The 17364-nt window shown below is 44.9% G+C and overlaps 1 pseudogene; it reads right to left on the reverse strand.

Annotated features, from left to right (window-relative positions):
- LOC134481164 (paired immunoglobulin-like type 2 receptor beta) overlaps positions 1-13849 on the reverse strand; it is a 29079-nt pseudogene extending 15230 nt beyond the window's left edge.

Genomic DNA, 17364 nt, shown 5'->3' on the forward strand with positions numbered 1-17364 from the left:
GTGACTCTTCAGACTCCATATCTTGACAAGACCCCAGCATTCAGACTCTCTGTTTTTATGGGCAAGTTGGTTATTCCATAATAGACAGTGGTCAGAAAGAAAAGGCTCAAGCTTTCCTATTTCTCTTTGATGCCTCCCATTAAAGAAATATCCTTTAGATAACACATAATGCAGGTTCTGTCAGCCCTCACATATCAGTTAATGTCCTGGATGAAAAATATTCCTCTCTTTTCTGTTCATGTCACACCACCTACCCACATACTTCCTGCTTTCCCTTCCATAGTGACAAAACCCAGAGCCCAGAGGGAACCCCAAAATACCTCACCCAAACTGGGACCTGTGGAGAGAGAAAGAGATGCTAGAAAGGATGGTGGAAGGAGGGTGGCAGGTGATTGTGGGGCAGTGGATTGTGCCACCACACAGAAAATGTGGTAAAGTTGAAATGATTAAGCAACCTAGGCAATTATCATAATTGAAAATGCTATTTAAATCTATTCCCCATCAGATGGTTTGAGGGATGATGAAAGGGACCCTGGTTCCTGTTTGAGGAGGATTGAGGTCCCAGTGACCCGGAAAGGAATGGTAGGAGCTTCGCCTGACTCCCAGGACACCAAGGCAGTCACTATCCATAGTCTTCCATATATTTGTGGTTATCAGTCACATAAGAGCAATTCCCCAAGCCCTTCCACAGGTATAAGGCATGACAACAGGTCACATAGACTCAAGACAGATCTCCATTATAAAGAGGAACCTAAAGGCCTAGCACCTTAACAAATGAACTTTTCCTTACCAGAAACTTCACCCTGCAAAAGATATTTAATCACAGGACCACCTTGAGAAGTGGGGTACAGTTTACTCATCCACTTTCTGCCATGACAATAAATGTCTTAAAACTTAAAATGAACTGTCTCTTTTCATCACCATGGGGAACTGTAGAGAAACCCCTTTGCCTAAAGAACCATCATCTAATCTCCCATAGAAGGCCTCTTTGCACTCACAGGCATCTCTACCAGGAAGACAAAACAAGTCCACCAACCTCTAGCCAAGGACTCTCCCTGCTGGACCAGACAGCCACAGCTCTCCCCTTTCACCCTCAGCCCTGGGCTAGATCCATCCTGTGGACCCCCATTCTGTTCTCTGCTCTTCCGTGGCATTACAGCAGTGCTTCAATGCACAAGAGCCTGAGAATCCAAAGGCTCTGACCTCCTTGGCGGTCCGGGGACTCCCGAGCCAGCTCCAGATGTGTCCTGCTTAAAACCATGCTTCCCCATACATACAGTAAGGTACCACAGATTACCACAGACAACCAGGTGGTAGCCTGTGGTAAGCATGGTCAACTTCTCTCAACCTCCTTCCCAGAGCAGCCAGATCCCTGTTGCAGAGCAGACATGAACCCACATTAATCCTACAATTGCTGTACTGAAACACATGACCAGGAAACCCCATTGAGAGGACTATGACAATCTGTCTCAAAGGAGCAACACACAAAGCCCATCCCCATGCAAATGAGGCATCCCTAACATCTCAAACTAAGCCAAGAGAAATCATCTGCCTTTAGACCCCATCCCAGCCCAACCCATTTATAACACTGTATCCTTAAGGAATAAAGAGCGGAAGTTATTTCACCAAAGTCCCTCTGAGGCTGCTTGTTTACTGAGCTGTAACACCCTTTATGGAAGAGTATTCTCTCTGAAGCTTTGTCACAGAAAGCTGCTACAGCCTACTGCACCACTTCCTGTTCTCATGCCCAAGTTCCTCTAGTACTTTTTCTTACTGTTTCTCTCAGGCCAGAGAACATACATTGTAAACAAGTTTGGCCAGGGGAGAAGTCAACATCTGCTCCCACCTTGAACCATACAGTTCCCTTGTAGCAGATCAGAGATCCTGTCTCCCTACGTGTACCCAGTTAAGGATAAGCACCTATGTGATGTTGAGAGTGGTGGCTCTGTGTGAATCATTGCTGTGGGACTATCTATGGGTTTTCACTGTTGAACAATGGAAATGGACCTGTGAAGTCACATGACCATTTGAGCAACTGCATTTAGGTCGATTTTCTGTGTGCAGCTGCCTGTGCTGTTGAGATGCAAATGGACCACTATGGATGGCTACACAGACCACCATCATGGCATCCTTCTGTATGAACACATCAGGGATGCTCAGAGAAAACACCACCCCAGCTCCAAAGGTCACCATGCCCATGAGTGCTGCTGAGTTCAACCTCAAGAGGCTTGGGTGACAACCACTGCAGACACAACGAAAATATTCCAGGACCCTTCACTTTAGCCATAAGAAGCCTTAAGCATCTCATTATAACCCCAGATATCTCCATTTAGTCTCATGGGATTGGAGATAATTTTCCAAATGCCTCAGCAAAGGACCGTATATCATATTCATTGGAGGCTTGTAATTGGTGGACTGCAGTTCATTGGTACCACACTACAGGTATGAAACACTGTGCTTGAAGGAACTCTATCAAGCATGTGTCAGAATGGAAAGTTTCTGTGTTCTGTTAGGAGCTGGTCTGCTGACTATCAAATGTTGAGACAGACTGAACATGGCAAAAAGGAACTGTCTTAGGACAGAACCCAGAGTCCAGAATATCAACAAAGCAGGAAATGAGAAAAGTAGTGTGTGTACTTGGACATTTGAGGAAAGGAAGCCCAACATGGGGCTTAAACATGCCTTTGTGTGTCATTGAATGTGAAGCATGGAGGAAGGTGGGTCAAGTTTCTGGATGAGATGGCAGTGTGCAAGGAATAAGGGAGAGGGGAACCCCGATTCTCAGGCTGTTATTCTCAATATGGACCATGGTCCTTGCCCCTTGTCCCACTGACTTGTATAGTAGACAGAGCCTGCCACTCACTTAGAGGTCACATATGGGAAAAAAGGGTCAAGACAAATACTGAGAAGGATTGCTTAGAGTGAGACTTTCATTTGCTGGACTGGTTCTTCTTCTGACATTAAGGTCAACAGGAAAGTTGAGCTCAGAGCTGGAAGAATAAGAATAAAGGTTTTCCAGGATTGTGCATTCACGGGATCTCTTCTGAATTGTGTCTTGTGGCGAAACGGCTTTCTCTGAGGGGTTTTCAGTGAAAGAGCTGCGATTTATTAGGAGTAACAAACGCTCTATGAAATTTCCTAAACAATTATTGGTTATAGGATGAATGTACATGATTGGCGTGTGCTGAGGGTCTGAGAAAGCTTCATTTGCATGAAAAGAAATTACACATGATGGATATGTCTCAATGGAGAAACAGGAAATTAGACCTGTAATTCGGCCATCTTGTTATTACTTCCTCAAGAATGGCAGAGTAGGGGTGGTACACATTTCTTGGACCTGAATATACAGACTGGAGAAGGAGTGAACACTCCTAACTTCTGCTGCTCTCAGAATGAGATTTTCTTGTTTGATCTTAGTATTGCTCTGAACTGGATCCTTGAATTGTTTTATTTATTATCCCACATTTATTAAAAAGTATTACAAATCCATAAACCAACAGAGAACACCAGTCAGGCTCTCCTGACCAGAGACAAACAGGATGACATGGGTTCAAAAGAGAGGACATCAGAACTGACATGGATTCCTAGGATGTATCACACACAATCCTGCATCCATGTGCTCTCATTCCCAGGCAGGAGGCAGGGAGGGTGGTGATATACGGGGTGAGACCCCTCAATCATTACTTTGAAGGAACTCACCTCCATGGTGAGAGGTCATGGCACCAGGAGGTATGTTAAATGAGGACTAACAGATGATGTCTCACCAGGAGCCTGTGGGTGATCCTGACAGGCAGAGGACAATTGTCCACAGTCAGTTTTCTCCATGTACCATTTGAGTCCCCAGGAATCACACCCAGGTCATTGTCCTAGGCAGCATTTCTACTGAGCTCCACATCTCACTGCCATACACTGTTTTGTTGTTCATTAATATAGCATTTTAAAATACTTCATTTACCATACACTTATAAAATGTTATGACCATGATGGATCATCTTGAGAAATCCACACAGTTTTTTATACCATGGCTCTCATGGGTTTTGACCTCACCAATTAGGCTAGAATAACTACACGGTCAGCCCATGCCTCTCCCTGTCTCTTGCTCATGCAGGGCTGGGATTACAAATTCCTGCCATATCCCTGATTTACAGTGTGGCTGCTCCACATCAAACTCAGGCCCTGCTACCCATGAACACCTCCCTACCTGAAACATCTCTTTGTTCCCTTGCATGCCTCTCATAATAAACTTCCCAAAAGAGTTGGAATGACAGGTGCTCATCTGACAGGTATTTAGGGTGTGGCTTGACCAAGCTTGTCCTTAAATTTGTTATGTATTCAAGGATGATTTGAAACTCCTCCAGACACTCCTATCTGTGCCTCCCCTCAGTGGTGAATACAGGTGTGAATGATCCTGATCCTTTGTCTCTCAGTTAACAAAGAACATCATTTTCTGTCCATGAAAGGCAAGAACACACTCTACTAGATGAACATCTATGGCTCAGTGAGGTAAGAATGTCCTCGTGGACATGAAAACTCACCTCCAGATTTCATCTACCTTACCCTGCCTGTCTGAGGTCTCTGGTTACAAGGTCATCCGGTTACTAACCCCCCCCCAAGGAGGGCCTGGACCTGACAAGACTGCCATAAGTCAGGTGCTGGACACCAGGTTTTTAATACAGCAGCCTCTGGTGGGGTTTAAGGATGCTAACTAAGCCCTGTGCTCAGCTGCACTGCTGCCACCTGCTGGCTCTATAATCCCAAGTCCTGATCTCTTCTTGGGACAGGAAATCTGTGGTTTGTGCGCACACAGGGCTTTTGCATATGACAGGACCATGAGGAGTGTCAGCCTGCAGGGTTGGAGTGATGCTGAGGGAGTAGCACATGTGTCCCCACCTACCCACACACCCCAGAATGAATGAGTAACTATTATTTAAAAAATTATAACCCACATTGGTCATGGGCATACAAGTCAAGATTTGGGAGGAGGAAGACAGAAGCACATGGATCTCATTGAGTTTGAAGCTGTATGGTCTATGTATCCAGATTTTAGACAGGAAAGGCAACAGAGTTAAAACTTGTGTTAAAGAATAAACAAACCAAAATAAATCCAACAATGTGACCAATAAATCCCAGCCAAACCTACAAAAGTCTATGTATCAAACAAAACACCAACCAATCAAAAACAGAAACACAAAGTTGATGGTGAACTTCGATGGTTTTGCTAATTACCATACCTGAGGTTGTCCTCTGTACTTCCATACATGGGCCCAAACTGACTTGCACACACATGCACCAGATCTCAAACATATATCATGCAAGAATCCTTTCACATATAGTCTGCTACAACATATTGCCGGTCATCATCCTGACTAAACAAGGCCTCCTTAAGACGAGGCTCTGTGATTCTGGAGACTCTAGTTCCTGACGTTGTTCACAGCATTCAGACTCTCTAACTTTATAACTAATTAACTTATCCCATTACAGCAGGGGGAGAAAACAGGCTATATCCTTCCTTTTTCTCTGTAAATAATCCAATTCCAGAAGCATCCTTCAAATAACACATACTGCAGGCTCTGTGGGCCCAGCAGATACCCTCATAGATGAAAACTGTCCCTGTCTTCTCCATTCTTGTCACCACTTCCTTACACACACACTCATTGTTCCACCTTCCCTAGTGACAACACAAAGATCCAGAGTGTGTTCACAAAGTAACTCCCCAGACTGGTGCCAGAAGAGAGTGGAGAAGTTAGAGAGGGTGGGGGAAGGATGGCAGCTGGTAGTGTAGACAAGGTGCTCAGGCTGAAGCTTCAGTTTGACAATAGCACAGTTGCCTGCTGCCAACTGACCTCATGTTTCTTCCCTAAAATGACATCATCATCTTCATCTGCCTCACCTGCTGCCAAGCCTCAGAGAAGCTCCTGCCTACACACCTCTCCAGGGGAGTCCAGAGGAAAGACTCTATACTGTGGTCTAAAGGTCCAGTGAGTGGGACTGGAGAAACAGTTCAGTATCCCCCAACATCTGCTGATAGCCAAGGACAGAGACATTTATAGGGATGTCATCAAGTTTGTTGTCACAGAAACAGTGAAACTCACAACCCCATCCTCAGGGTTATTATATTTAGCTTAAAATAAACCAAAGCCAAAATAAATAAATGAAGAAAAACCGGAAAATGTTAATACACTAACATGTAGGTACATTTAATAGGATGCAGCAGCAGGAGATTTTCTGATTTTGAGGCCAGCCTTTGTGTACAAAACAAGATCCAGGACAATCAGATGTATATAATAGAGAAACCCCCTCCTCCAAAACAGAAGGAAACAAAAACAAACTTACAAAAACTGAAGTATTGTTAGGCCAATTATATTTTATATAAATCTAGAGAGAAGCTAAGTATCATATTCAAGTTCTCCATCGCCAGGGAAAAGGGAGCTAAGTGAGGGCCTTTTTTCATGACACACTTTACTGATTTCAGTTTGTTAAGCTTTGCTGTTGTTTTAAAGACAGAATCCCATGTAACCCGGGGTGGCCTAAACTCAAGAAGTACCAAGAATAGCCTCTAATTCTGTAGTTCTCAAGCTTCCTAATGCTTTGACATTTCCTCATGTTGGGGCAACTCCAATCATAGAATTATTTCATTTATATTTCATGACGGTAATTTTACTGCAGTTATGATCATAATATAAACATCTGATAATCAGGATATGTGAAATGTGACTCCTGTGAAAACATTCTCCTACCTTCAAAGAGGTGGTGACCCACAGCTTGAGAATCAATGTTAAAATTGATAATATTCCCATCACTACCTGTCAATTGTTGCCATGACATGAATGTCATGATCCCCAATTTCTTTTAGTCCTTTTTCTTACTCATCATTTCAGTCTAGGGAATATAAATTCCAAACACTTGTCACCAGGGCAGAAGCCAATATCTACTTTCTAGTTGGAACATAATGTTCCCTTTTGGCAGATCAGAGACACAGTCTGCCTAAGTGTATACAACCTGAGCTTAAGCACATATGTAGAGATGAGAATGTTGGCTCTGTAAGTCTTTGCTGTGGGCTTATCTCTGGATTTTCCCTCTTATGCAATGGAAAGGGACCTGAGAAGTCACACGACCATTTGAACAAGTGGATTAAGGCCCTTTCTTACAGGTGCATGAGACTCCTTGAGATGACTGGACAGACCACCATCTTGGCAGCTTTCTGTGTAAACACATCAGGAATGCCCAATATCACCATGTCCATGAGAGCTGCTGAGTTCACTCTCAGGGGCTAGGATGCAGTCACAACCAAAGTAGACATCTCACAGCTGTTCCAGGACACTTGCCATTAGGCACATCAGTTTTGGTGACCTCATCATGACCAAACAGCTTCCCAATGACCAAAGAAAGGCCCATGAATGATATTCATTTGAGGCTTGTGATTGGAGACCTGGAGCTGTATCCATACCACTTTATTTACGGCTCACTATGGTTGGTAGATCTCTATCGAGCATGGCCATGAAATTGTTCTATCATGAGAAGCATGGTTTCAATCCTTCTGGGTCACTGTGGATGGTTTCCTGTGTACCCACAAATTTATATTATAAGGTGACCTGCTGACTATCACATATTAGGACAGACTGGACTTGGGACAAATTTCCCATTTTAGGAGAGAACCATGAGTGCAGAATGTCAACATGGCAGGAAATGAGAAAGTGAGTGCATACAGTTGGGCTTGTGAGTAAAGAAAGCTCAACATGGGACCCAAGAAAGCCATGCTCTGACACTTGATGTGAAGCATGTGAGGAGGGGTGGCTCTGGATGAGATGTCAGCATCCAGAAACTAAAGAAGAGGAGAAATCTGATTGTCAGGCTGTGGGTTTCAATGAAACCCATGGCCCTTACATCTATTCCATTGACCTACACCCTAGACACAGTCTACACTCTCTAAGAAGTGTCAGGAAGAGAAAAGGATGGGGGCTCAGGAGACACGCTGAGATGGATTGCTGGGAGTAAGATATTTATTAAAAGTGTCAATAACTCCATGAGCAGAGAGACAACAGCACAGTCAGGCTCTCAAGCCCAGAGACACACAGGAGGACTTTGGTTCCAAGGAGAGGGTATCTGAGCCCCCATGGCAGAAGTGGGGGTTATCCAAGAATGACTTTCACAGGAGAATCCTGCAGCCATTAGCTCTGACTCCCAGCGAGAGTACATGGAAGGCTGTGGGATGCAGGGTGTGTAATTACCAACAACTACTTTGATGTAAACTTGCCTCCCTGGTGAGAGATCCTAGCACTGGGGAGCCTGTTATTTAAGGAATAAAAGATTATTTGTCACCATGATCTGCTGGCCAACCATGAGACACAGATGACAATGTTCTCTGTGTACAATTTGGGTCCCCAGAAATCATTCCCCGATCACTGGGCTAGGCAGCAGACTCCATTTCCGACTGAGCTATCTCCCTGGCATATACTATGTTTCTTCCTTAATGTGTAATTTAAAATATTTCAGGTAACATCAATTTGGAAAATATTATGTCCATGATTCATCCCCTTGAGAAATCCCCCTACTTTTTAAAGACACAATCTTTCACAGGCCTGAACCTCATGACTTGTTCTAGACTAGGTGTTCAGCCAATCTGTCTCTGCCTGTCTCTTGCTTGACCAGGGTTGGAATTGCAAATTCCTGCCACATCTCTGGGTGCAAGCTCCTGATCCATCAAACTCAGGTCCTCCTACCCCTGTGCCATGTGTTTCTGACTGAATCATCACTCCGGCTCTCTTCCATGCCTCTCATAATGAACTCCCCATCAGCTCCTCTTCTGTCCCTTGAGATGACAGGCACTCAACTTACTAGGCTTTAAGCTTTACTCTGCTGGCCTGTAGGAGAAGAAATTGTGTCAGTGGATCAGCCACATTGGTTCTCATTCCTGCCTCTCAGCTGTTCTCTGTGTGCAGACAACAGGAGGGGACCAGGGCATCACACATGTCTGCTGCATCCAGGTAGGCACAGGTCTGAGAATCCACAGGACCTGATGCCAGGAGTCTTGCTAATTTCTGTACAACACAGCATGTCAGATGACTACTAGTCAACTCACCCATATCCTGTCTCCCTTTCAGTCCTTTTCCCTACTCTACTTTCTTGACACATCTCTGCCTTCTCTGCTCTGCACTCACTGTGTCTCCCTCTTGCCTCCCTGAAACCTTGCTTTCTAGCTGTCCCTCACAGTGTAGGCTGCTGCATCCTGCAGTTTGAGACTCAGGGATTTATTCCCAGTCAGACTTCTGCAGTCGTTCAGTCTGCTGCTCTTCCACCTCTCAGTTCTTCTACTTACAGTGACAGAGGGCAGAGCCTGTCTGAAACAGTGGGATGCACATTTAAATGTTCATTTGTAAACTTCCATTACACTCCAACATCTATGCATCTCTATCCATATCCTGTAGTTCCAATGGTTTTAAATCAACTCTGACCTCAGTTCACCTGTGGGTCTTGTGTTGGGTGTACTAGATATTTGGAGCCCAGTGGCCTACAGCTTGCTATGTAACTGTAGATAAACTTGAATTCCTGAATCCCTTCTCTATTTTTCCCAAGGGCTGGAATTATTTTGTCCACCTCTGTGTCCCCATTTTTATTTCTTAGAGTACCCATGAATATTTGAAGACAAATAATTTATTTATACAAAAATGTAATGGGATTTTGCAAAAGAACATTGTATTTTCAAGTGTGTGTGTGTGTGTCTGTTTGTGTGTTGCTTATGTCTGTGTGTGTTTTGCAGGGACATAATGTATAAATTTTTCCATTCTGCCAATATGCTTGAATTTAGGGTACTTCTCTAGTCTTTTGCAAAATTTACTTTGAACAGATCATATGAATATGTGAATATTTGCAAATGTGAACACTCATGTGCTGCTGGAGGACAACCTTGGGCATTTTCCTTTAGGAGCTGTCCTCTCTTGATTGTGGGGAAGGTCAGTCATTGGTCTCACCCAATAGGTAAGGTTGGCAGCACAGGGAGCCACAGGGATCGTAGCGCATCAGCCTGTCCTAGCCTCTGACAACCCTTTATGTGGCTCCTGGGGTGATGCTCATGTGACTGTGGAAATATCACTTCAACTGAGACACTTCAATGGGTGTTTAATGATTTTGCTGAGGAGGGTGAGATTTCTAGTGTCCAACTCTTTTGCTTGTTGTAGTGTTAAGTTCTCCATACACATTTCTTTCTCTTTATGTGTCCATTCATTTCCATTTTAGTTACACATGCCCAACTCAAAGAGGTGTCTCTACTTATACATATCACTTCCTCTAACATGTCTGCAAAAGCTGGTCTATCCTCATTTCTTCTACAGCAGACATAGTTATTCCAAATGAACAGTCAACCCCTGAGGTTCCTACATGGCTACTTGAATTCCCTAGGACCAGGTGCTGTGTTCATCTGCATTTGCTCCTCTGGTTTCCAGATGGTCAGGAAGGACAGCAGGCTCCATGCAGATCTTGAGGAGGTCAGGCAAATTTCCCTCCTTCTGATCTCTTCACTGTTCCCTGCCCTTCTCCATCTCCCACAGCTAAGAACACTCCCAGCGGGGGAGCTCAGGTGAGGCCTCTCCTGGACCACTTACCTCTGCTTCCACCACAGGAAGATCATCCATCCATACAGGGGGATGATGACCACAACTTTGGCCATGACCATCCCAACCATGGCTCCCAGGTTCAGCAGTGAAGGATTCCTCTGGCCCTGTGTGTACTCCAGGTCATCTGTGGGGACTACAGAGGGGATGATAGAGGGGCTCCGCATGGTAGTATCGAGAGCTGTGGAGAGATGAGAAGTGAGAAAATCCTCCCTGAATTAAGTGAGGAATGGGTGAGTTTCACACCTTGTCTCCTCGGTTGGATGTGGGATGCAGAACAGCTGTTAGAATTTCACACAAGGAAGGGAACACATGCTTAAGGCTGAGACTCCAGAAGAGTAAGTTCAAATGCACAGTCCCCAACTGTCCTGGCTGTGTGTTCACTAATTTTCGTTGTGTCACACATAACTAAGTTAGCAATGTTTTTCTCCACTTAAATGTAACATACAGACATGGTTGCTTCATAGTGAGTTTGCTGCCTGGACCGAAGAAACTGAGTTTGGTCCCCACTATCAATATCGAGAGCCTGGTGAAGTATGCATGACCCTTGCTCCTAGCCCAAGAGACAGAGGCAGGCAGAGCCCTGGGAGTGGACAGGTAATCTTGTCTATGTGTCTAGTTCCATGTCAAACAGTCCAAGCGATGAAATTCTAGAGCTGAGGAGGTGGAGACAGACTTGTCCCTGTGGCTCACTAGCCTGCCAACCTAGCCTCCATGAAAAACTTAAAGCCAGTGAGAGAGTATGTCCCCCAAAATAAGGTGGATGAGACCTTAGGATCTCCTCTAGCCCTACAGACCTAACCATATGTACACACACACACACACACACACACACACACACACACACACACACACACACCTGCCATACACAATGAATATACCAAAATGTGTAAAAGGAAAAACACAATTTTAGCTTTATGTGTGCAGCTCTTTGGAGAGCATAACACAATCCTTTGCTTTACACACATAACTGAGAAAAATTTTCCCAATAATTACCTATTTGCAAATTCTAAACCAGGGGTTCTTGACGTGTACATCATTATCACAACATGGATTACATATAAGTTATCACACATGTCAGATGTTTCATTGTGATTCATAAAAATAGGATAATTAAAGTTATAAAGTAGCAATGATATACTTTTAGGCATGTGGGACCCAGAACATGAAGAACTTTATGAAAGATTTGCAGCTTTAGGAAATAAAAGAATGACTGAACTAGACAAATACATAAAATGGCTTCTTTCTCTCTAAGTCCAAGCAGCGCCTATCAAACCCTACCACAGGTCACCATGGTAGCTGCAGCCTGCACAGATAACTGTGCTGTGCACATCCTCTCATACTTTGACTTAGGACAGTCAGGAGGCACCTCTGGATGTTGTGGCACACACTGTACTGTCCAGACTCAGGAGGCAGAGGCAAGGCAGATTGGTGTGAGTTCGAGACCATATGGGTCTATATTGTGAGTATTGGAAAAGCCAGGGCTACATGCTGAGAAACTGATATAAAATTAATAAACAAGATAGAAAGAAAACAGGAAATAAAGAAGTACTCCCATTTTTAAAAAAGTGGGGTTATGGGGAGCAACAAAGCAAGGTTGAAGGAAACGATGCAGCAACACACAGGACCCAGATTCTGTTGGTCCCTATGCAGGAACACAAGTCACTATAATTGGCTCAGGGTTCTCAATCCAGGGGACTCCAGTTCCTTCAGCATCAGAGGGGCTGGAGGGATCAGAAGACAGAGCAGACACATCATGGAAATGGAAACACTTTCTTAATCATTTTCTAATGACTAAAGAGACTGGGGAGAGAAGATAGGTGTGTCCTCGGGAACTATGAGGTGAAATGAGGGACTATGGTGACATGTGGCAGTTACAGTTAGACCTGAGAACACCAGAACATCCAATGGCTCCTACTCTATGTTCTGTGCTGACATTGGAGCTATGTGAAGAAGCTGCACACAGGTACAAACTAGAGCCCTGCCACAAAAACATGACAGTCAGCTCCATCCTGGAGGTTTATATTCACCTTGAGGTCACAGGTGAAAGAGGGCAGGACTGTAGTTAGTTTTGGGACAATAAGGGTGTGAACTATGGGGTACTGAAGCCTAGAGTCTACTCTGATTCTGTCTGAGCAGAGGATGAGGTCACAGGTGAAAGAGGGCAGGACTGTAGTTAGTTTTGGGACAATAAGGGTGTGAACTATGGGGTACTGAAGCCTAGAGTCTACTCTGATTCTGTCTGAGCAGAGGATGACAGACATAGGAGGCAGCAAAGACTTCCCCCAACTGCAAGGAAAGATGCTGGTGGCAGATGTTTGGGCAGAGATGAGGGAAAGGAATATGAAAGGAAGCTCAGACTTGAGGACCTGATGTGATATCTAGGGAACAAGGAAGCCACAGGTGTCAAAGCCTGAGTCATGGTGACTCACCATGAATGATGAGTTTTGTGCCAGGGATTGACTGCCACAACTTCATGCCTTCAGGTGTTTGCAGAAAAACTCAGCTGAAGTATGTGGCCTGGTCGTTCTCCTTCAAGTTCAGGATTCTGAGGACACCAGATGTCTGACCTGGTGTCCAATTCATGATGAGCCGGCCCTTAAAATGCTCATGAATAAAAGGCCGGGTGGAGGTGTAGATGAATTCCCCATGGTAGTGCTTCCATCTCCAGGCTATGCTCATCTGAGGATCCTTGGCCAACTTCCAGGGGAAGTAGAAGGAGAAGGGGATCTCGATGGAGCCACCCTGGACTCCAGAGAGGACATCCGGTTGGTCGACACCAAAGTCATTCTTTTCTTGATATCCTGCTGAGTTCCCTGGGAAGGACAGGGAGAGTCTGAAGCCACTGCAGGGATTTAAAGGACACCCCTGAGCATCCTGAGCCTTCATCTGAAGGGAGGGGTAGGTCACAGGGCAGGACTGTCCCTATGGCTAGGGAGACAGAAAAAAGAGGGAAGGGTTGGGTTGTGATCACTCTGAGTGTTGATCTCTTGGGGCAAAGAGTCCTGGCTGGCTCCTCTACCAGACACTGTTCACAAGACACCCACTTTTCCCCGCCATTCTGTCCCCTCCTCTGGTTCAGTCCCTGCTAATGAGGGCCCCACTGCTCACCAGTGTGCAGACATGCCGCCGACAGCAAAAGAAGGAGAAGCCGAGCCATAGCCAGATTCCTTCCAGGAAGTGAACTGAGCAGAGCCGTCAGGAAGTCGAAGTTGCCCTGTCTAGGGAGACTGGGGCACACAGCAGTCCAGAGAGAATCAGGGTAAATAAAAACACACGCTCAGACATTCTCAAGTGGAAGACTGAGTTGAGCAGGACCATCTCCACCTCCTTGTGGCCAGCAACTTCCTTTACTGATCTGGCTTCTGCTCTTCTGCTTTTGCAAAAGATCCACCCTTGTGGTTACTGACAACATGACAGGGTTCTTCGCCCAGCCCCCACTCCTGGTTGGGAGACATATCCTAGCCCTTGTCATAGCTGGTTCTCCTCTCTGGTTTGAGCTGGTCTTTCTCTCTCTGACAGTGGCTTAACTCTCCTGTAATTCTGAATGTCAGCCCTACTGAGAAACCAGCTCTCTCCCAGGGGTATTCGGGTACAGAGAGCAGTGGTTCAGGGTCAGCTCAGGGTGCAGGCAGAAACTGGAAGTAGTCTATTCCAGATTGCTCATCACTTCCTGTATTCTGAGGGCTCCAGGCAGGTTCCTCTTCAACCAGAAATGTAAGCAGAAGGGGTGTGATGTGCATGAAGCAAAGGATTGTATTCTGCTCTTAACTGAGCTTTGCACATATGGCTGTTTCATAGTTCTTCTTTTACACATTCTGGTGTATCCACTGTGTGTGAACATGTGGATCTGTTACATCAGATGTGTGTCTGTGTGTTTATGGGTGGGCATGTCAGTGTGTGTGTCTCTGTGAAAGAATCTGTGTCTGTATGTCTCTTTGGGTGAATGTACCAGGGTATGTGTGTGTGTGTATTTGTGTGTGTGTGTGTGTATTTGTGTGTGTGTGTGTATCTTCCTGTGTGTCTTTGTATATGTCTTTCTATAGGTGTGTCTGTGTATCTGGGTGTATGTCTCTCTGTGTGCATCCCTGTATGTGTGTCTATGTCCGTGTGTCTCTGTGTATCTGTCTTTGTGTGCATGCATTGGTTTATGCATGTTGATGCTAGAGGAGAGCCTAAGGTCTCATCCTCCTCATTTCTTGGATCTGGATCTCTCTCACTGACTTCAAGTTTCCCATGGACACTAGATTGACTGGTCAGTGAGCTGGACAGACAAGCCTGTCTGTACTTCCTCAGTCCTAGGATTAGAGCTCACTCAGCTAGCTCTGTTTGGTGTGGAACAAGATACATAGACCAGGCTAACTGTCCACTCACAGAGCTCTGCCTGCCTCTGTCACTTTTGTTAAAATTAAAGGTTTTGCTGGTCTCTTTACATGGACACTAGACATCAAATCTGGTTCCAAGGCCCGAGCAGCAAACTCAGAAATGGGGGTAACAAGGGTTATATGAAACTTTCTATGTGATAGGTTCTTGAAAGCTTAATTTGCATGAAGAGAAATCCAGTGTGCTTGCTGGACCTGTCCTTATAGCCCAAGAGAAAGATAGACCTGTAATTCAGCCATCTTTTTCTGTGACTACCACAAGGGTGTAGGAGTGGGGGTGGTATCTGGTTCCAAGGCCCAAGCCTTGCTTCTTGCTCCTGAACACTCAGACCTGTCCTAATTCAGTTGGTGTCAAGATAAGATTTTCAGGGTTTGGACACATCTACACCTCAGTTTTACTCTCAAGTAATTCCCTGAGTTGCCTGACTATCTGATCCCTCATTTACTAAAAAAGTATCATTAACTCCATGAGCAAAGAGAGAACAGCACAGTTGGGCTCTCAGGACCAAAGACAGACAGGAAGACCTGGGTTCTGAGGACAGGATATCAGAACCCATATGGCAGAAGTGGGGTTATATTGCTATCCCTGCTCAAGAATGTTTGGAAGAACAGTCCTGTAGCCATGCATGTTCTGATTCCCAACAACATGAATTTGAAGGTGTAAGATGCTGATGTGGGTTCACCAATTACTACTTTGATGCACTCTCCTCCCTGGTGAGAGAAACTGGCACCTGAAGGTTTGTTAGCTGGGGACAAACAGACAATGTCTCATCAGGAGCATGTGAGCAACCCTGAGAGGCAGAGGACAATTCTCCAGAGTCAGTTTTCCTTGTGTACAACTTGGGTTCCCTGGAATCGCACCCAGGTCACTGTGCTAGGCAGCTGACTACATTTCCCAATGACACACACTATTGCTTTTGCATTAATACATAATTCAAAATACTTCACTTCAAGTTAATATAGAGTATGACTACTTTATCACCTTGAGAAATTTCCTCTTTTTTAGAAGGGATCTTTCATTAGCCCTGGAACTACTCATTTATGCTAGAATATGTGGACAGCAAAACCATGACTGCCTGTCTCTTCCTTGTCCAGAACTGTGATTACAAATTTATGGCACATCCTTTGGTTATGATGTGTAAGCTCTGGACCAAACTCAGGTCCTTCTGCCCATATCCCATGCATTTCTGTCTGAATCATCTCTCCTTCTCGCTTGCATGCCTTTCAGGATAAACTTCCCAATGGATTCTCAGCTGCCCCTTGGGATGATGGGTGCTCACCTCTCTGGGGTTTAGTCTTTCCTCTGCTGCCCTGTAGGAGAAGAAACTGTGTCAGTGTGTCAGCCAGACTCGTTCTCAGTCCTGCCTCTCAGAGCTGTTCTCTGTGTTCAGACAACATGAGGGGCCCAAGACCAGAAAGAGCTCTGCTGCAGCCATCAGGGACAGGTCTGAGAATCAGTAGGTTCCAAAGGTAGCGTTCAGCTGACCTTCTCTACAACACAGCAAATCAAAGGAAAACTCTACTGGTCCATGGACCCATGTCCATGTCCCATTTCCCTTTCCCACCTTCCCCCTGCTCTGACCTCTTGACCCTTTCATGCCTCCTCAGCTCTGCAGTCACCATGTCTCACCATGTCTGCTGCCACCCTGCAGATTCAGCCTCAGGTTATGGATCCTGTCAGACTTCTGCTGTCTCTTAGACTGCTGGCCTCCCTCCTCTAAGTTTTTCTACTTAACATTTAACATTGTTAAATGGTATTTGCAAACCCTCTACCATCCATGCATATAGATCCTTATCATTTACTCTTCTAGGTTCCATGGCTTTAAATCTGCTATGACCTCTGTCTGCACTTGAGCCTTGTGTTGTGTGTAGAAGGACTTTGGAACCTAGTGACCTATGGTGCTATGCAACTGTAGAAAACCTTGAACAACTCTGCATTATCCAGGAGCTGGGATTATTTTGTCCCGTTCTGTGTCCCCATTTTTATTGCTTAGAGTAACCATGAATGTTTGAAGACAATTCATTTATTTTTACAGAAATGCAATTGAATTTCAAACAGGAATTTCAGTGTATTTTTAGCTGCATGTGTGTGTTTGTGTGCATGTGTGTTGTCAGGACTTAATGTATAAAATTTGCCATTCTGCAAATATCACTACATTTAAAATATTTCTCCAGTGTTTTTAAAATATACTTTAAGAGACACATGTGTATATTTGCATATGTGCAGACACATGTGAAAGGTAGAGGAAAACCTTGGCATTGTCCTTTGGGAGATGTTCTCTCTGGATTTTGAGACAAGACAGTCATAGTTCTCACCCACTAGGTAAGGCTTACAACACAGTGAGCCCCAGGAATCATACTGTCTCTGCCTGTCC

Source organism: Rattus norvegicus, chromosome 12 (assembly GCF_036323735.1).
Source record: "Rattus norvegicus strain BN/NHsdMcwi chromosome 12, GRCr8, whole genome shotgun sequence".
NCBI classification, from domain to species: Eukaryota; Metazoa; Chordata; class Mammalia; order Rodentia; family Muridae; genus Rattus; species Rattus norvegicus.